Raw genomic sequence first — 22,465 nt, forward strand, 5'->3', positions numbered from 1 at the left:
AGTGGATGGTTGGCCACCAATAACGTTCAAGCATCTAGCTTTCCAAATAATCCATAGGGTGACTGCAACCATAGTACCAAAGATCATCTCATGAGGATGGGTTTCAAAAGCATGTATTGTATCTGATAATGTATCCAATGTGCCCCCTTGGTAGTTGAGATCCATTCGCAAAAAAACGGGACCCTCTCCTTTATCAGAAATAAAGTAAGGTGGGAACCCAAAAACTTCATGTAGCAGCTAGAAATCTGAACCCCAACATGCAAAGCCTGTGCAAACACCCACTCGACATAGCATGACACAAACTTCACTTTAGATCATATGCACATGCGGGCAAGGCAGTGGGTATCATCTACATGTAAGGTGCAACGTGAACCAAGTGCGATCACGCCAACATTGAGAGCTCATGACGCCAACATTGAGAGCTCATGTCCCCATCGAAAAAACTAGCATGAATCATCAACCACATGAAGTATACGATGGCTAATCCTTTAACCCCAAGTACATACCGAAATCAATACATCAAGGCGTGAGATAGACCAGCGTCCAGTCAAGACTCCCAATATTGCAAGCCGGCATTTCAAACTCTACCATAACACCGATCCACAACTAAGGGCCAACATTGAACACCCCTCTCCCAAAGTCCCATGATAACCATGAGAGAGGCTGACCCCCCAAGTCTAGAAGTGCCATGAGTACACATCATAAGGCGAAAACACTTTGGATGTTACCCTATAAATGATAATTTTATCCTTCACAACTTGGATTTTTGCCTCACAACAGCCTCCTCCTCCTCCTCCTCCTCCTCTCTCTCTCTCTCTCTCCCCCCCCCCCCCCCCCCCCCCCCCCCCAAAGGCGGAGTAGGACAAATAGGCCGGTAGGCCGGTTTGGAACACTAGTTTCTATTAATGGGAATCTTCAAAGGATTCTTTGTCATTGCATCACGTGCTCTTTCACAGCAAGGAGACCCTCGCCATCATCATGCACATTGACAGATCTCTTTCTCTTGCTCACAATTCTAGCATGCAAAGCGTCGATAATAGCTCAGGGGCAATAGGAGGAGGAGGCAAGGCCATGGAAACTCTCTCTATTTTCTTCATAAAAAAGGACATGGACAACAACTCACGCTCCCAACCCGAATGAATAGCTAAAAGGGTATAGGGTCAACTAATACATATGCTCTTGTTCAAACATTGTCCTATTATTTTTGAGTGAATAACCCAAGGGCGCTAGCTTAGTTGGAAGAGGGTTGGACTTGCATCACCAAGGTGGTGGGTTCAACCCCCACTAAGTGTCCTTTACAATATCTCAAGGCAAAGAATGGTCTTGGGTGCCTGGCCTGATGCACGGTGTTGGTGGAATGAAAAAGCTGACTTGTCATCACTTATATATATATATATATATATATATATATATTTGAGTGATTAGAAGGGGAGTCAAACACAAAAGGTGAGTAGCAAAGGGATCTCGTGAGATTCTCATCGATTAAAATAAGTCTACGATGCAATTTCTTAGAAAATAGTGATGTGACTAATACTCTCTTTTTTCTTCGAATGCATGAGAATTCAACAGTTGAATTTTTCCCTTTTATAGAGGAGCTCTTTTTTCTTCGAATGCATGAGAATTCAACGGTTAAATTTTTCCCTTTTATAGAGGAGCTCCATGTTCTAACTCTTGTGTCTTTATAGCAAAAGGCATATTTATGTTCATGTAAGATAGTGGTCAGGTGATGCATATTCATCCATCCAATTTTGTGACAATTGTCTCATCGATGGACACACATGTAGAATGCGGAAGGCACGGTATAACTATGCAAAGCCTCTTGTAACACATTTAATGAAGGGGGCTCTCAAAACGAAGAGCCTTCTCTCTCTATCCCTCTATCAAGTAGAGAAGCTAACGTTGTCTATAAAGCTACAATTAATTGCCACATGCCAGTCATCATGGAGAATTGTGAACTCGTATGACCATGACCACAACTTAATTACATAACTTTTCCGAAAACACAAAAGTTAAAATGGTTTGGGACCGTTTGGAGAGTGCATTACCTGAATTGCCTATTCTCAATAGAAAGGGAAGTTCCTTTTGGTGCGTGGGAATGCAACACTAAAAAAGTTTTGAGGTTTGAAACTCACCGTGTGGAGGCGCTCTTATGACTTTTCACCTTCGGTGCTCGACTCTAAAGCGTAATGGTTGGTTGACGAGTTCAAAGCATGTGTTTTTTTGACCAAGATGAGAAGGCAGACAACCGAGCCCAGCTAGCCAGCACTACACTCTTCCTACAAAAGTAGATTGTCGAAGAGCCCTCTTTCGCTGTCGTCTCTCTCTCTCTCTCTCTCTCTCTCTCTCTCTCTCGCACACACACACAGGCTCTCTCTCTCTCTCTCTCTCTCACACACACACACACACACAGGCTCTCTCTCTCTCTCTCTCACTCTCACACACACACGCACACAGGCTCTCTCCCTCTCTCTCTCTCTCTCTCTCTCTCTCTCTCTGTGTGTGTGTGTGTTTGAATGGAGGGCTTGCTTCCTCTGATATTGCGAGTCATAAAGCAAGGGGGCGAGGATGTGTACAGCAGCGTGCCCTCTGACTCCGGACGCTTCGGCAGCAGCCGGAGACCCGTGACGCCGCGAGTGCTGGTCGCCGACACCCAGCTCTCCTCCTCTTCCGCCTTGCACCACCGGCCGTTCGACATCACCACCTCGGCCTCAGCTCCGCCGCCGCAAGCTCACGTTGCAACGTCCAGCACCTCGTCTCATGTTAATCCGTCGGTCACCCCCCTGGCCACGCTCAATATACTTCCCAACCTCCATGTCAAAGCTAAATAAGTGCTCTTCCCCACGCCACGGAAACCAAATGCCAACTTCATCCCATGTCAAGTCAATCATGTCAACCTTCTACCCCAGAAAAAAACAAGCAAAGAGCTAAAACTCTTCAAGTTTTACTGCATGTTAAAATCGTTTGAGAGAAAAATTCCACATAAACAACATATGTAGTCAGGCAATGATTTTTGATTTTGCATTGGTCCATATCAATCAATTTCCACATGGATCACTCCAAGCCCATCATTTGGGAAAAAACGCCTTCTTGTAGGCTTACCATGAAGGAGCCACATGAATATTTTCTTGGAGTACAACTTGATTTCAACTAATACAATGGTGATTATGATCTTTTTATGTGAACCCTAGTTGCCTCTCAATCGCTTGTAATATTTCTTATATATTTCATTGAAGGGAACACATCTTTTTACTCTTCTCGTACCACGTTCTTCTAAAGCCTCATCAATGTATGTAGCAAAGAAAGACGTTGCAATGTTTGTGGAACTGGTGTGCCTGCATAGCTTTATGCAGATGGTGATGATGTAAAACTGCCCTAAGTATTTTGAGAAGGAAACAAATTCCCAAAAGTGACATTTTGGTTTATTTGCATATTAGCTACCTCTCAAGGCTTTGTTATGCATATGTAAATGAGGAGCTTTTGTTTTATGATTACTCCTCTAATTTGAGAAATACTTGCATACACAAAAATAGCACTAGTGCATCATGCCCCTTCCATGAGCTTACGACCTCCCTGTGTATATGATCACACTCTCTGTGATACTGTCACACTCTCTGTGATACTACGTTGCACTACTCTCTCTCTCTTTTTGTTTGTACTAAATTTTAGTGACTACATGCATTGATGGCATAAAAAAAAGTGAATCCATTTGGAGAGATGTGCTCCTTTGCATCTAATCAAATAGTCTAGGTCTTCCTTGCATAGCCCTTCTTGTGAATCTCTTCGCTTTAACTACAATAGATTTGACTGTATTTGGAGGGAAATCCTAGCTTTAATCAACTAAGAATACTGTAGAGCTTCTCGAAAATGTCCATATTGTGCATATCCTACACCCAAGGCATTTAAAGCAATAATGTTCCGGACAAGAAGCCCACATTTTTTGCTTTTCGAAGGACAACACATTTGGTATACATACCCACCAAAGTATTGCCCATCCTGATGCTTCTTTCCATCAATCCCTACGTATCAATCTCATGAGTTTTTCTCACCCATGTCAACAACTTGTCTAGTCCACATATGTTCACTAAGCAAGTAGGTGCTCCCAATTCATTTTAATTGAATTTTTTTTAAATTGAATAAAAAAATGCTAAAACCTCAGGAGAAAAAACTTTGAAGAGTGTGAGATCTCGTATGGAAAATGAATGGATTGCTACATGACAATATCTCCCCTTATAAAGAGCTTTTGTCGTAAAAAAACAACATGGAAATCTCTTGGCAATCCCACTTCGGCGTTCCCAAGTTGTCGCTTCTTCATCCAAGTCTGTCCAATTAACTAGTTCATCTTGATACCCTTTATGGCGTGTTTGTCTATCTCATACCCTAGAATCCTTTCTAGTTCATGCGGTATCTTACCAACAGAGTGGAGACAACAAGTACTCAAACCAATTAATAGATAAATGGGAGGTCTTACCACTTTTTCATGTGACAGTGTCTATAAACCATACAATGTTGATACTGACAGTGACAATTGATAGGCTAAAACAAGGCTTTAGTAGAAAATAGATAATTGTGTTGACCATACACAAAAAAGCATAACAAATCTATGACATGGGATAAGAAAAAACAAAAATTTAAGTCTTGTACCATGTTCTGAAGAAAATATTTTTTTTCCTTGACCAATTTGTAAACCCTAAACATGATTAATTTCGCATGCATGACCATATAAAAGGTACTATCACCTTCTTGATCTTCATTGGGTTTCCTCAATCTCATACAGGTAGCCATAAACCTCAGTTTTTGGGTGTCTCTTCAACCTTCATTGGATAATCCAAGATGAAATTCAGACCCTCTTCTTTTCTTATACCTTCATGCTCATTATAGCAGATCTTTGACAAGTCCCAATTTAAACCATGCAGCTTCACATATCGATGATAGAATCATTTATTAGAAGGTGACAATACATGATTGAGAGTCACACCACTCGCTAGTAAGACTTTGGACTTCATGTATGCCACCACTTGCTACTATGTAATTGTAGCGTTTTGAAAAGATTGCTAACAAACTCCAAAAAAAACACCTAGCAATTGCTGCTCCATAGACTAGCTTATTGCAAGCTTTTTGAGACGCCCTTTCCACTGTGAATTGCATTTAGGGACTCCGTGTATGCAAGGTAGATGGCTATCTATCAATGTGCCAAGGACTTCCACCAAGACTTGAGACAATGTTTTGATATGTTGTGGCAACCTACAGTCACCACCTAGTGCTTGCTAGCTTGCTACAACTTATCAAGATATTGTATGCATTACTTCTTGTCAAAGATGTTGCTTTGCTAAGCCATTTTCCAATGCCTAGGGATGATGGCACCTGGGAAATTTGACAGCATCTTGAAAGCCATCCCAGCAACCCCTAAGGCTTTGATACCAATATTAGGCTCAAAGTGCTATGGTGCGTGAAGAAGTAGGGGAGCCATCAATCTTGGAGAGCGTGCAACAGTAGACAACGAGAGAGGGAAAGAGAAAAATGATCAAGAACAAAAATTATACTATTTTTTATTTTATTAAAGACCATGTACATATATAGCAGTAGCTAGACTAGCCACCACATTTTGTATGCATGTACCAACCAAAAGGATTGTCAGTGTGTGTCTGCATGCCACAAGGATAGTTCACACCGATACAAATGGGCTTGAACCCAACACATATATGGTAAGAAATTGACCCTAGGAGTGATGTAGTGAACGAGAGCTAGCACATTGTGTATAGGGTAGTGCCATGCCTTGAGGTCATCATCAATCCACAAAGGGAACCAATCCCAAATCCCTGCGAAACGCTTCAAACTTCTCACGAGGCAATGTCTTTGTGAACAAATCTGCAAGGTTGTCTTGTGTCAATACATAAGCCAAGACGATCTCTCCTACTAAGAATCTCTCTCTGACATAGTGATAATGCATCTCAATGTGCTTCTGAATGTAGCTATGAAGATTGCCTTGTACTTAACTTCACAACTGGAAGTGCCCACAATAGGTTGGTTCTTGCTCAACCATGATATGCATGAATTACTGAGCATGAAACAAAACCACTTGTGGACACTCGTGTGCCATAACACAACAACCCAGTTTGAGTTCAAAAAAGCATGCAAATTTGGCAACAATGATCCCCCCTTGGGATAAAACAATCCAAAATGCAAAGTTCCACTCAAGTAATGAAATGCTACCAATGCTTAGACCCTAGGCTATGCACAAATCTGCTAATCTATGAGACTGCAAACTGAATAGTTGGCCTCATATTGCATACATAAAAAAGGCATCCATTGATAAAGAGTGACATTGGCAAGATCACTAGCATCAGGAAGACCTAATTTCAAACCTGTTTCCATTGGAATAGCAATAGGTTTGCACTCCTCAAGTCCAAACTTACATAGTAATGCTTCTATGTAGCTTGCTTGACACAAGGGATACCTTCATTACACTTATTAAACTGTATGCTCAAATAATGGTGCAAAAGCTCCAAGTTTTTTATCTTGAAAGTAGCATGCAAATCATCCTTGAATGTGTCTCATTCGGACCAGTAATCAACAAATCATCTACATATAGAATGAGGATGAGAAATACATCACCCTCGTGCTTGACATATAAAGTGCTTTCAATTGGACAATTACAAAAGCCTTGTTTAACCAAATGAGTGTCAATTTTCTCATACCAACCACAAGGAGATTGCTTCAACCCATACAAAGATTTCTTACATTATCACACTTTATTTTCTTGTCCTTTCTTGACAAAACAAAGAGGCTGCATTACACAAACTTCCTCAAATATATCACCATTTATGAAAGAAGTAACAATATCTGATTGATGTACATTCGATCCAAAATGAGCTGCCAATGCACATAGAAAATGAACAGTAGTCATACAACAAGTGGGAGAAAAGGTCTCTTTATAATCAATGTCTTTTTGTTGTGCACAACCTTTTGCAACAAGTCTAGCCTTGTAGCACTCAATCTCACCAGGCGAATTATGTTTCAACTTCTAAACCCACTTTGTCAAATGGCCTTTTTTCTAGGAGGCAAATCACATAAAGTCCATGTGTCATTTTTTTATGAGTGCATCATATTTTAATTGCATGGAATCCATTCAATTTTTTGAATTCTGTGTTGCATCAAAAGAAAGAGGTTCCTCCTCATCACATAAACTAGAAATAGCCAAAGAATAACAATCTAAGGCATATGATGCACTAGGCACATCCAATTTATTATCACGGAAAGTATGCATCATCCATTTTGGCATACTTCTAGCCTCCTCATTCTCAGCCCTTTCCATATCAAGTACATCATGTACATTTGCATCAGTAATAGATTAATCCTTAACAATTTCAAAAACCCTATAGACTGTATATTTGCCTCGGAATTTAAATTCAAGTTTCCACCATTAAAAAGAGGCAACAAAGTGTGATAAATGTCATGTGAGTTTACATCATTGTCTCTGGTACATGATAACAAAAAATCTCTCACAAATACAACATCTTGTGCAAGCTAGATACATTTTTTTTTGTGGATGGTAAAGCCTATACCTTTGCTTTCATTATTGTAACCAACGAAAATGCATTTAACAGCCTTATCATCCAATTTTTTGTGCTTCATTTGTGGCACCAAAGAATAAGGTAAACAACCAAAAACACGCATGTGATCAATAGATGGCCTTTTATCATGCCATGCTTCATAAGGAGTCATAGACTCCAAGGCTTTGGTAGGACACCTATTAAATACATAAGTAGCACACACGATAGTCTCAAGCCAAAATGAATGTGGCAAAGTTTGAATCTTGACCATACATCGTGCCATCTCCATAAGCAACATATTTTTTCTTTGAGAAACACCATTTTGCTGAGGTGTATACAAAAATGTACATTGGTGTTTTATCCCACGATTAGCAAAAAATACATTAAAGTCATGAGACATGTGCCCCCCTACCCCAACAAGGGTGCCCATAGTACATTTAGAGACATTTTGAGCCATAGCCAAAAAAGTGATTAAAGCACATGAACACTTCGAACTTAGCTTTAAGCGGATACACCCATACATGCCTGGAGTAATCATAAATGAAAGTCACAAAGTAGAGGTAACTGCCTAAGGATGGAGTTTGCATAGGCCCACAAATATTACTATGCACAAGTTGCAACTTGCATATAGCCCTTACTAAACCATACTTTGGAAACTACAAACACTGCATCTTACCCAAAATACAACCTTCACAAACATGCTTAGAGGGTGCTTCAAGGTGCGGTAAAGAAGAAACCGTATCAGATTTTTGTAAACACAGTAAATTGACAAAATTTAGATGCCCAAAAAGTCCATGCCAAAGTTTTGCACCTGAAACATACTTTGAATCCATAACTGCAATTGCAAAATGTGACCAACACTTGTCATACAAAGTGAGCCTATAAGCCCATGACACAAAATGCCAGATGAAATTATTTCATCACCAAAGCTGAGATCATGAACTGTACATCTGTCATCCACAAATTTGATAACAAGACCAAGTCTTACCAGTGTAGATACATGAAAAAGGTCCATTTTTCTCCCTTGTACATAAAGTGCATCAACAAGTGTGAAATAATAGCCATTCACATCAGTTAGCACAATCTTTCCAACTCCTTTGACCAGATAAGAGGTATTGTTGGTAGTACGAGTGATTGTATTCCCATGTTGGATAAAATCGAGAGAGGTAAACAAGTCACAATGTAAAGTAATGTGATTTGTAGCACCACTATCATATGACCATATATGTGGTAGTGATGTGTGTGAACACATTAAGGACTGTCGAAGAAATTTTTCCCTCAGTAGGAGGTTTTTCCCTCATGCATTGTATATACGCCCATCACTCTAGGGCTAACTTATCTTTCCAATTTTCACTAAGAAATATACTCTCTATTTAGAAATATTTGTGAATTATGGCTGCATCCACTCATCTTTGATTACATTTGTATTTAGCCGTAGCACCCCCACAGAGTGCAACATCCTCTGCTCCCATTTATCACGGCTCTAACAGCCTCTTCACTCGCTTGCTCTATCAAACTCCGGAGATGGGCCTCATCCTCCACTGTCAGCTCTGCCCTTCTACTTGAATTTGTAGAGGTATCTCCATCAATATGGGTTCCTCAGAGATGTTTGGAATCTCTATTGTCTCCTGTTGGGCATTGACTCTTGTGTCACTTGGACCCGAATTTGTGGCTTGGCCTCCTGCTCTCTCCACTTCCTGTCTCATTTTCGTTAAATGTTGCTATACCAGCTTGTCTCTTCTTGTGGCTTCTTCTGCATTTGACTAACAACTCTTGCAGAATTTCCAATTGGCGCTTCAACTGGTCGTTCTCTTCTTGGAGCTCTCCTTGTTGTTCCTTGAGTCTTTCTTTAGCTACCAATGAGCCTTCTACAATGTGGACTCTTTGTCTTTGCTCCAACTTCAACTCCTTTTGAAGTGTCATGATCTAAGCTTCCAAGGCCTGTACAACCTAGCTGTTCACTCTCGCACTTGATCTTGCAGCCCTTGGGATTGCTCTTAGCCTTTGTATGGTCAATTTTTGGAGCTTTAATTTCCCTTTAAGCTCTATCAACACATCACAAGTTGCCTCCAGTTCATCTTCTATTTTCTCCTTCTCCTCTTGCAGGTTGACAATATCTTTAGATACATCAGCCATTTGGAGGGTGAGATATCCCTTTTCGCTTCAGCTTCTTTTAGGATCTTGCTTTGTGATCCCTACTCTCTCTCTACACTCTCCACTCTACTCTCTGAATAGCTCTTTTTAGTTCTTTGGTGAGGTTTTCATGCTCTCCTATTAAGTTTTCCTCTCTTGTCCTGAGCATGTTGTTTTCCTCAACGATAGTAAGAGATCTCGTTCTGATTCTATCTAGTATTTGGTGGGTAGCTCTCACATCTTCTTCCTTTGTCACTAACACACTTTTTGCCACTGGCCTAGGTAGTGGTCCAGCGAAGGGAACTTGGTGGCTCATAGTAGAACTCCCACTAGAGGAGGACGACACGGGATCTCTAGAGGCCTCCATCTTGGCACCGATGGGATTGGTATCAATCTCGGTATTCTAGGCGGTGATAAATGTAATTTTGATTCCCTTCTTTGAGTACCTTATTCTTGTGGCTTCTCGTTGGTTTTTTCTTCTTTCTTTTCAGCCCATGGCACGATTGAGGTGCCATATACAGCCTTGAAGGAATCTTTAGATGTATATCCGGCTTTGATGAGATCGTCATAGGTGCACCTTTTGGTCTTGTCCTTGTCCTCTTGTGTTGGCTAAACCTCTGTTGCATTCTTTGGTGAATCTTTTTGTTGAGGGTTTTGGGCTTGGAGATTGTTGGGTGGATCCCAAGGGATATGTTGGTGGTGTTGTGCTACCTCCCTCCATCTTAAACTCTCTTTCTTATTCTCCCTGTGCTTCAAGCTGCTCTTACAGCTTCCTCTTGATATCCTGCACTTCCTTAACAGTGAAGGGCTCCAAATTTTACTATTCTGTCACCCTCTTGGAATCTTCAATTGGTCGAATATAATGATCAAGTTGATCCTCTAAAGGTTGAGAGGAATTGCTGCCCATTTTCTTTGGGTCTGGCACCCAATACTCCTCAAAATCACTCTTTAGTGCTCGCTTGGCTTGAATTGCTAGATCAATCTCTCGATGCGTGTCACCTTTTGAATTGTGCTCTCTTTTAGTTTCTCTTCTCGGGTCATTATAGTCTTTCCTTTCTTCTTTGGTGGCTCTTCCGTCTTTTCTTCTTGCACTGTCTCCAACAGTCTTCCGAGTCTAATCGAGACAGGCGGTGCCGCTGGTGGTTCATCTTTTGCATCCTCTTTAAGCCTTAGCCACTCACTCTGAGTTGGCGGTTTTGGCCACTTTCCTCTTTCTTCGATAGCTTTATATGCAATTTTGGTTAAGATTTCCGTTCCATCAATGTATTTGGGCTTATTAATTCCCAAGCCCACTACTTGTTCATGTATACAAGACTGAGCATAAGTCACATCCTTTGGCACACTACTTCTCAGTGCCCAAGTGAAAGTGGTGGCAATGGTATGAGGTGGTGTAGTGTACTTTTGTGGCTTCTTATTGCAAATAAGGAAGAATTGGTTGTACAATTTTAAAATTTTCATGGCTCTTGGGTCCACCATGTCGTCAAAGACAGGGTTGGTTTTCTTTTGAAAGTATACCTCCACCACATCTCTTCTCTCTCTTACTGATCTACCATCATTGTGTAACCCCAAGGCTATGGCTAAGGTGTAATTATCATTTCTTTACTTTCTCCCTCAAGTGTAGTGAGGATTGCTTTGCCATCTTTCTTGATTGTAGTAGTCAGCTCATAGACTCTTTGAAAATTAACACCTGCCGGCACAGATGTAAAATATCCATGTAGATCCACACTTTCTAAGTGATTTTTGATGCCTTCTTTGTTTGCATATTCAATGAGTTCCCTTGGAATCATCTTCACATCCATTGTATTGCCTTGTGGATCTCAAAAGGTCCCTTGATACAACTTTATGCACTCCGTTTCTAGAGTTTCTTCATCCATCCATGCTTGTCTCAACTTCAATATCTCATTGGGAATTGTGAAGGGCTCCGCCGCTACAATGATGTCTTTCAAGGCGAGGCTCTTCTTCTTTACTGGTGGCTTCCATTGATCTTGAGTGAACTGCAAGTCCAAAGGTTAGCGTCTTTTACTAAATCTGTCAATCAATCGGCTTAGAACTAGATATCCAAATGATTTCAAAATTGAAGCACAAGATAATTAGGGCCTAAGGACGCTATGCAAGTTGACAAAAGTGCATTTGGATGCTCATTTTATGATGTGGGACATCATACGTGTATGATGTCTATGTTCTCATAATAAGGTGAAAGCTCACAGGTGCATAGCTTATAGCATGTGTATCACACATATATGCCTGGAATTGGATTTGAACATGTAATGAGAAAGATTTTGGCTTATAAGCTATTTTCAGAGTCCAAAATGGTAGAATGGCTATAATTGGGGTACATGGGGTTCAAATGACTTGAAGCTTGTGGTATGGATTCATGAGCATATGATAGGTCCAAACTACTTCAGATGACAAATTTGACACTTTGGGACATCATATGCATATGATGTCTTTTGTCTCCAAATAGCTTGAAACTCATATGATAGGGTGTCCACAGCATGTATATGGTGCCTATAGCATCAAAATTGAATTTGAGCTTGAAAATGGAGGTTGAAAGCCATGAATGGGATTTGTACACTTAGATTTCCACCATATGGGTGAAAATAGGTCAAATGATGTCCAAATATGATGAAAAGTTTCTAGCAAGTCAATAAAGATGTGATAAAGGCACTGGAGGTCTCAAAAACACTGCAACATTTAAAAATAAGTAGCCTAGACATCATATGCGTATGATGTCTAGGTTGCTTTTTTTGGCTTAGGCTTGATGTATAGCTTGCTCATGATGTGTGTATCACTTTGATGTGTTCATAATTGAATTTAGACAAGTATTCATGTGCCCAAAGGCCATAAAAGGTGTTTTTGGCGCTTGAATTCGCAAAATGAGGTGTAAAATGATCAAAACATGCCCAAACTTGGTGTAGAGGCTATATGTGACATGATATTGAATTTTGGATAACCGAAATGCTAACAGAGTCTGTATTAAATAGGTCTAGACATCAAACGTGTATGATGTTTATTCTTGGAAAATTGATATAGGTTGTTTATGCTATATGCATGCCTTGTGTCAAGTTTCTCTAAGTTTCGAGCATTCTTTCTATGCATAAGACCATATTTTGCTTGATGACTCCAACTTAGCGGTTTTTGACCAAATAGTGGCTTTATGTGGTTTAATTTTCATGAGACTTGGTATGTGAGCTATAAAGAGCATGATAAAGAGGCTGGTGTGGAAGATGTATCCTCTGCATGTGTAAAAAGGCCCTTCATACATCATACATGTATGATGTCTGTGATGCAAAATTGTGGTTTTGATGCATGGGGAAGATCTATGCTAGTGCCCTAAGCCCTTTCAGCTCTTGTTCAACTTTAAAGTTCATTAGTTTAGTTTAGAAATTCCCTCTTTGGTACTTTGGACTTTGAAGTTGATTTTTGCTCTTGGAGATAACTTCAGTGATGATTTCACTCGAGCTTGATTACCTAAGCTTGTAGATGTTATGGGGCACCTTTCCATGCATTCGGTGTAGCCTTCGGCCTTACGGATGTCCTTTATGATGATTTGTTGCTCTAAAAGCGCCTTCGTTGGGTGATGGTCCGGTGGCAAATTTTCTTTATGTTAGACCACATGTCTTGATTGTTGAAGATATGTCGATGTTGCTCATGAAGTTTGGTGGCAAACGGACGCTCCATTTGGGCGTGAGAGCCAAATGTCACTTTGCGTGTCCAAAGCCTAGATCAACATTTTGACCCATTTTTGGTAGACTGATTATGGAGGAAGTTACATGGGCTTGTAGACAACCTCGAGAGGAATCTACCCACGACGTTTCATGCCATTTTGGCGACTTGTCCCAGATTGTCTTCTGCAAGACCCGAGAATGTTAAAGTTTTTTCGGCCTAAATTGGTATGGAATGGCATAGTCATGCTCAGCTAGACTAGGATCAACCCCCTATCAAGTCTTGTAGCTATTGGATTAGTGGTTATCAAGTTATGGTCCCGTTTCGCTCGCTACCTGGCGATGACGTAGCCACTTCTGTTATTTTTCAGTGTTGAAGTTAGAATTGAACATGAAGAACACATGGCAATGAGCAACCTCTCATATGTGGCACTGATTGATGTGTCATGGGTGTCGTACAAAGCCGTAGAAGTTCCACATGCTCTAGGTCTCTCAAGCTCTCTCTAAGTGTGAATAATGAAAATGAGCTAGTAAGTGGGGTCAAAATATCTTATATCAGGGGTCTCAAAACCACTTGCCATAAAATTTAACATGTACTTCTATCTCCTTGTGAAATGCACTTTAGGCTCAAAAATTTCTCAATTTGGACTCCGCTTGCCCAACTTCCAAAAAATTTGTCATTGTTCCAAAAAACTGGTCGGATTGGACTTTCCACAACGTTCTCATAATTTCACCCCGTCTTCACCATATATTGCACTTGACTTTTTTATCACCCTCATTTTTTCTTATATCATTACATCACCATCTCACCTACTTTTTCTATTTTTCTTTGTTTTTCTCTTCAAAAAAGTACAAAAATAAAAGGAAAATAGCAAATCAATTTCCTAAAATACCAATAAATTAAAGTAACTCAAAAACAATACAAAAAGTCTTTGTATATATTCATTTATAATATGTTTGACCGAATTGCTCCATTTTATCATATTTTAGGTGGAAAAATTACTATTTTTATATATATACGTACACCTAGAGGCTCATTTTTGGCGTTTGTCCTCATCTATCTGTAAATTCAAGTTAGATAAAGGCATAAATACTCGGGTTCACAAAAAAAAAAATCAAACACAAAAACCCAGAAACATAAAAAAAAAACCCCTTTTATGCTTGTTGTGTCTTTGCATTGACAATGCCTCCCCCCCTCCTAGTTGGAGTTGTCCTGGACGATGGCATATCACCCTAGGGTATGTGCGGTGCATGGGTATCAACATTGTGCTAATGCAATCCATGTAGTGCAACCCTATATTCATACTCAATCAATGCATAGAAAAAATTAATGATGTGCAAGAGGAGGGTATAAGAAGTATGCTTATTGGCATTCAATGCTGAGGTTTCCTAGTATGACATTACCTATATTAGAGCGGTGAAATAATAAGAATTCTAATTGTTCTGCTCTTTGTTTAGTTGACACTGGATGCTCTTGTATTGCTGGTCCGTCTTGCGTCATGTGGTTGCACACTTTCCAAGGTTCAAATATGTCGTATGCTTTGTCTTTTGTTTAAGAATCCAAATTTGAGGTTGACTCTTTTGAGCTTGCCATGAGTTCTTGGGTACCCAAATCTTCTTCTCTTTTTGTTTTGGTTGTTGGGGTTTTGGTTTTGGTTGGATCTTAGGTATTTGTATCAAAGGGAGTTCCCTGCCCTATCTCTTTGGAATCCAAACCTGTTCTTGATGGCCTTGGGCTGCAATCAACTTCTTTGGCACCCATACTTTTGTGATATATTGTGGGTTCAATTTTTTGGGTATATCATATGTCAGTGGTGAGGTAGCTTTGAGCATGGTCTACCAAAACTTTGTGACTTCATCCTTCTTGATCAAGAACTACTGATGTGTTTTGCGGGTTGTGACAACTGTCTTTGCTTTGTGGGTGAAAGCATGTATTGATGGTACCACTATTTCACTTTCTGGTGGTTGGCTTAGCAAGACGTAGGACACGGTAAGTTTTTTTCAAATCTTATCAAAATTTTGCGGACATTGCAATTTTGGATTCTCCTTGTCAAAAGCTTTCTAATGATATACAACATGGTTGGTATGTTCATACGAGAAACATGAAATCCTTAAGTTGCTATCAAAGTATTGTCCAAGACACCACTCTTTGGACCACCAATACATGCTTTAGCCCTTGTGGGTTTTCGTGAAATATTCACTGGCATTTTCTCTTTGTTGGCCGTAACTACCTTTGGTGGTTGTTCTTTGGTATCCACTACTAAACTGGTATAAGGAAGCTTTGTGTGCAGCAAACGGAACCACCTAGCTTTTATTTGGATGTTGAATGTTGACTGTACCGGAGCTCCAATCAATCTATACATTGTACTTTCTGTGCCATGGCTGACCAAGCAATAATGGATGATGCATTGACTTATCCTCTACCAGGAAAACTTATGCGGATAGACATATTGGTTGATTTGCACAATTATGATTATCCATCCCATTGCCTTGATTTAATGCGCCAAATATCTTTGAATTTCTTGTTGTGTGGGTTGGAGCTTTTTATCAAGTGCAAGCTGCTTGTATAAGCTGTAGAAAATAAGATTTCCTTGAGCTTTTGAATCTAGAAACGCATTTGCTTCCACTTGATTACTTCCAACCTTGACTTTGATTGTGGGATCCATGATATCGTCTTCATCAAATTCTATTACTTTGAGTGCATTGATCCGTAGTGGTGGTCCTTGTTGTTGCCTTTGTCATACAAGTTTCCTCTTTGCCATTTGTTCGTTTGCTTCCACTTGAGCTTCTTTGACTATTCGATGTTTTTCTGGAGTTCTTTTCTTCTCGTCATGGATTTTTTGAAGCATGTCCTGGTTTAGTGGCAAATGATACTTTTTAAGCCTACACCCACTAATCCAATTGGGCATTTCTTCACTAGATAATGTAGCAAGATTGACAATCTCACTTGGTGATAGATCTTTGATCAGAAAGGGTCCCATCCCTTGCCTTTTAAGTTTCTTGGCATGTTGTTTTAATGTATAAACTAGGACATAATCGCATGTTTTAAATTCTTACGAGCGTACATGCTTATAAAAAAACTCCTTTTGCCTTCTTTTCTGAGAGTACATGGAAGCTGCGAATTTCAAGCAGAGCTCATCTAGCTTTTCAAGGTCATCTATTCTCAAAGACAATTCATGGCATGCCCATTCTAGTTTCCTAGCTACCTTTAGAGTTGGGATTAAAAACTCCATGGGTAAGATAGCATTAAGACCAGACACCATGTTATATGGTGTTGTGCCAATAGATGTCTTATAAGCTACCATGTAAGCCCACAACGTCGAATGAAACTTTTGATCCCAATCGGTCCTTGGATAAGATACTATTTTAGTCAATACAGTACAAAGGGTTTTGTTTGTAGCTTCAGTCTATCCATTTGTATGTGGATGGTTTGGAGCAGACTTATTATGAAGTACCATGGATTCATCTAGAAGATTTTCAATAACATCATTAATGAAATGTGTGCCACGATCACTGACAAGTTCTATTGGTGGACCATATCTAACAAAAACATGTTCATAGAGAAATTGTGCAGTGGTCCTTGCATTCACTTTTTGTGTGGATTTTTGTTTAGTCCATTTAGTGAGATAGTCGCAAGAATGATGTATTGGGCATGAGTCCTGTAAGCGGGAGGTGAATTGGTCCTACAAAGTCTATACTCCACTTAGCAAAAGATCTGGCTCCCATCATAGGACTTAAAGACATCTCATCCCTCTTTATTGGCACTTTGGTATGCTGACAAGCATTATATCTTTTAACATATTCTTCAACATCCTTTTGTAAAGTAGGCCACCATATCTCCACAGTTAAGACAATTTCTATTGTCTTATCCCCTGAGAAATGGCCTCCGCTTATTCTTCCATGTGCCTGCTCTAAGATTGTCAAATACGTGCTCCCTATTGAGCTGATTATTGTTTCCCCTCTTATAGAGTTGATTTTCAATCAATGTGAAGTCTCTAGCCTCTACTTGTATAACTCTTTGACGTGCTCTACAGGTATTTTTAGGAAACATTCTCGTTGTTAGGTAGTCAATTATATATTGAATCCATTATGGTGAAATTGTCACATGAAAAAGTGTTGCATGTTATATCGGCGGTTAAAATGTGCATGTAGCACAATTAGTAACATACTCATGGACATCAGCGCCCATATTCATCCAATAGACTCCTAATTGTTTCAAGCACTGATATGTTCTCATTTGCGAGCAATGAAATGCCAACTCGTGAACACGTGCTTCAAAAAGATAGCAATCATACTCTTTTTGGAATTATGCATAATTGCAAAATGTTGTCTGAACCTAAATGATACAAACGTCTGCCAATTAATTGAAGATTCTTGGATTGCCAAATTATATGTCATTTAAATTCTTGCTCAGTCCTATCAAACTCTCCTCCATAGGATTGACTATCTCTTGAGACCACTTGGGTACCATTTCAACATTGAAAAGATATGCATCAGGGATGTCATCGCCTACACCTTCTAGAGCTTCTCCATTTGGCACTCTGGAAAGATGATCTTCTCAAAGATGTGTCTTTCCCTTTTTAACCACTATTGTAAAATCAAACTCTAGAAATATGATAAAGCATCGTATAATTCTTCTGGTATTGCATGGTTTGTTTACAAGGTATAAGAGGGATTGATGAGATCAATAAAAAACACAAACTTGTGTGCAAGGAGATAATGCCAACATTTCTTAACAACATATTGTTGGGGTATAGGCGCGTGTGCCTTGCCCGGCCGCCCAGAGTCTGGGCGCCCACTGACTTGTATACCTTATACATAGCATAAGTGTATAGGGGGTTGCCACTCTTTGAGTCTCCCCACCCACATCGTGTGTCTCCTTCTCTCTCTCTCACTCTCTGTCTGTGGTGCTACCCGATCCCCTTCAATTGGTATTAGAGCGTAGGTGCGGAGGGAGCGCGTGTGTGCACAGTCACGACGACAACGGAGAGCCAGTTTCATTCCCGAAATCGCGTCCGCGCGCGCGCGCACTTTCAAGAGTGCAAATAGGGTTTTGACTTCGGCATCGGCAAATTCAGCTTTCCGAGAGCGTTTCCACTAGGCGTTCAGGTGTTTTACCCCCCTTTCGAAGCCATTCGAGCCATCAGAAACCTCATTCGAGCTACGGTTGAGGAGCTGCATTTTTCAGCCCTCTTTTGGCAGTTTATGCTGCGTTTTTGGGTCGAAACGGAGGTTTTTTGGCATACCTTTCACACCTGGACTCGAATACATGTGATCCAGGAGTCTACCTTGGGGTTTTGGCACGCTCCGGACGCGCTCGTCATATCAGAATTTTAAAATTCTGAATGCTGAATTTTCTACAGCAGTAGTTGTTAATTGTGTGTCGAGGATTCCACACATGGTTTGCTCTCAGATGTGAGAGTGATATTTGCTGCAAGTTTCCTCATAGGTGGGAGGATACGATGTATGCCTTATGTGGTTTGATGCTCAGGGAGACTAATGTGATTGCATTTTGAGCTCGGCAATGTATGCCTCGAGCATGTTTTTTGGCAGTCACAGGTAGAGCAGATATTTGTGTACTAGATTTGCAGGTGTTTGCAATGATGTATGCAAAGTGTGGAGATTGGTGCATGCATGTGGAGTGCGGTTTGATGCACTTTGGTTGCTCATGGTTTTGAGCGTGCAGTCAGTTTGGTTACTGGTTTTGTGGCCATTTTACTGACAAAACTCTAGCGAAATTTTCCCAGGAGTTTTATGCGTATCATTTATGCGATCTAGGTAGAGATTGCGGGTTGCACTCAACATTTGCGTGCGGTGTTCTCTGTAGGTGGGAGATTTGTACGTGTGTATGCATCGATACCGCACAGTGTGGGCTTGGTGATTAGCTCACGGGTTTGACAGGCGTATAGTTATCTTGTCACACTCACAGGAATGAGTATTGTGATGTATGCTTGTGTGGCTACGAGCTAGGTAGCCGGATTCGAGCACTAATGGCTTGAGGTTTTTCAGCAGGTTTCAGCTACAGGTTTACAAGTTTACAGGCAGGTTTGAGGGCTTATTTGGGTGCTGAATTTTCAGCCATTGTTTCCTCTTTGCAGTGTCTATGTATGGCTCAGTTGTAGGTTGATCTGGGACACGTTTGTGATTTGTTTATGCAGCTGTTTAAGAGCTGAATTTTGGGGCTGATTTACAGCCATAATTGCAGACTTTTGTTGATGCAATTCAAGCCAGTTTAGGGCTGATTTGGTTGACATTTGCTACTCATTGTTGGTTTCTCTTTTGCGATTATGGCTGATTTTTCATTTGACTTCCAGCGTTATGGTCTGACACAGTTTGATGGTGTAGATTTTGTTGCTTGGAAGGAACATATGCTTGTTGCATTGGCGGATTTGGGGCAGGATAAACCCTTGTGTGGTTTATCGGCGAAGCCCAAGTCTATGCGTGATGATGATTGGCAGGATCTTGATGAGTTAGCCATGTCTACGATTCGTTTGCATCTGGTTGAGTCTGTTGACTGGCAGGTCTTGAGGGAGACTACAACTCATGCTTTATGGCAGAGTTTACATGCTATGTACGCGACATCCATGTCTATAGGGAAGTCTAGTCCCACTTCTATGTCCATGGGAGAGATTGATCCCACACGCAAGTCTCGACGGCATAGAGACTTGACATGTTGGCATTGTGGACATAGAGGGCACATTAGGCGTCGATGTTTCAAGCGTTTGAGACAACGGAGGCGACATATGCGTGATGCAAATTTGGGCATGACAGATGCTAGTGAGATTAGTACGGTGGTTACTGAGTATGCTTGTGATGGCGATGTCACATTTACATCTTGCTTGTCTTCAGATGATCTTATGTCTACGGATTGCATATCGGATTGCACATTGTCTTCACATTGGTTACTAGATTCAGATGCTACTTTCCATGTCACGTCGCATCGTGAGTGGTTTAACACGTTTTCTCGTGGGAGACTTGGTTGTGTGCACATGGATGATGGTGCTGTGTATGACATTGAGGGTGCAGGAGACGTATGTTTGTCCTTGCCCAGTGGTATGAGATTTACCCTGTGTCATGTGCGTTATGTGCCAGATCTGAGACGGGATTTGATCTGAGTCAGACAGCTACGAGATTGTGGATGTCAGATTTCGCTTCGAGAGCGAGATTTTGTGATGCATTTGGGTTTGCTAGTGATTGCGAGAGGTGCCAGGAGTGGTACAGGTTACCCATTGCATGTGGATCACGGGAGAGACGGTGTTGTCTCTGTGATCACGCAGCCAGGTAGACAGCGAGAGAGCATGCGAGTCTCTTTTGCTTATGGGTTGCAAGATGCTTTGCATGGAGTGCAGAGTAGTGAGCTCGTTGTGCACACAGTTGGGGCACGACTTGAGCAATCACACAGAGAGGTGACAGAGTCAGACATGCATGCTTTGCTAGTGACTGAGCAAAGCAGAGAGTCAGTGGGCATAGGTTGAGAGAACATCTCACCTTCTATTAGTTGTACACTACTAGATCTTGCTTAAAGGCACAGTCGCCTTTAAGTGGGAGGTTGTTGGGGTATAGGCGCGTGTGCCTTGCCCGGCCGCCCAGAGTCTGGGCGCCCACTGACTGGCTATGATCATGTGCATCCGGTTGTCCTGCTCCCGTGTAAGTCCATACACCACCAGACGTATTGCATACATACTTGCAGTACGTGTGCGGTATATCTGGTGGTGTATGGACTTACACGGGAGCAGGACAACCGGATGCACACGATCACAGCCAGTCAGTGGGCGCCCAGACTCTGGGTGGCCGGGCAAGGCACACGCGCCTATACCCCAACAACCTCCCACTTAAAGGCTACTGTGCCTTTAAGCAAGATCTAGTAGTGTACAACTAATAGAAGGTGAGATGTTCTCTCAACCTATGCCCACTGACTCTCGATGAGCTAGTGCATCCAGCTCTACTGATAGACAAACATCCCACTGCTGCGGAAGCCACATAGAGCTAGCTCCAAGCTCTGCAAATAGTCTACAAGAGCTCATGCACTCTTGCAAGTATCGGTCCAACACCTGCAAACCTCCCCTATGCTCTATGCCGAGATTAGTCATCGAACAACTAATCAACCCTGCTGCAAATTCTCCCACTGCAGCTGCTATGTCGGGCCTCGAGATCAGCATCTCGTACATGAGGACACCGAACGTTGATGCAACCCTGGCAACCTCTGCCACCTCCAACTCAGAACTCAACTCATGGCAATCCTGTCCCCTATCATAGAGACCATGGCACTCTCTCACTCTCCGTCTGTGGTGTGCTCCCCGATCCCCTTCAATTAGCAGAGAGTCAGTGGGCATAGGTTGAGAGAACATCTCACCTTCTATTGGTTGTACACTAATAGATCTTGCTTAAAGGCACAGTCGCCTTTAAGTGGGAGGTTGTTGGGGTATAGGCACGTGTGCCTTGCCCGGCCGCCCACAGTCTGGGCGCCCACTGACTGGCTGTGATCGTGTGTATCCGGTTGTCCTGCTCCCGTGTAAGTCCATACACCACCAGACGTATTGCATACATACTTGCAGTACGTGTGTGGTACGTCTGGTGGTGTATGGACTTACACGGGAGCAGGACAACCGGATGCACACGATCACAACCAGTCAGTGGACGCCCAGACTCTGGGCGGCTGTGCAAGGCACACGCGCCTATACCCCAACACATATATCATCCCTAACCCTTCTCTCTTAGTGGTAGTGTAGTTATTTTTAGCAGTGTTAAGCTTTCTGCTGGCATAACAGAGTGGGAAGTCCATATTTTCTTCTCTTGGCTAAGCGAAGATGCATCCTATAGAAAATGTTGAAGCATCAATGTGAACATGAAAGTTCTTTTCCCAATCTGGTGCTTTTAATCTTGGAGCGGATATGAGTGCTCTCTTCAACTTTGTAAATGACTCCTCACACTCCTCCGTCCTACTATAACTCTATACAAGGGTTGAACAATGATTGCATGCCTGTATATACACCTCCTGCAAAATAACCATAGTGTCCCATAAAGCATTATACCTGCTTTGTGTTGTTTGGTTTATGCATCTCTACAATCACTTTTATCTTATCCAAATCCGCAGAGATGCCATTTTTGAGACAAGAT

This window comes from Adiantum capillus-veneris, chromosome 7, assembly GCF_014529385.1.
Source record: "Adiantum capillus-veneris isolate H3 chromosome 7, ASM1452938v2, whole genome shotgun sequence".
NCBI classification, from domain to species: Eukaryota; Viridiplantae; Streptophyta; class Polypodiopsida; order Polypodiales; family Pteridaceae; genus Adiantum; species Adiantum capillus-veneris.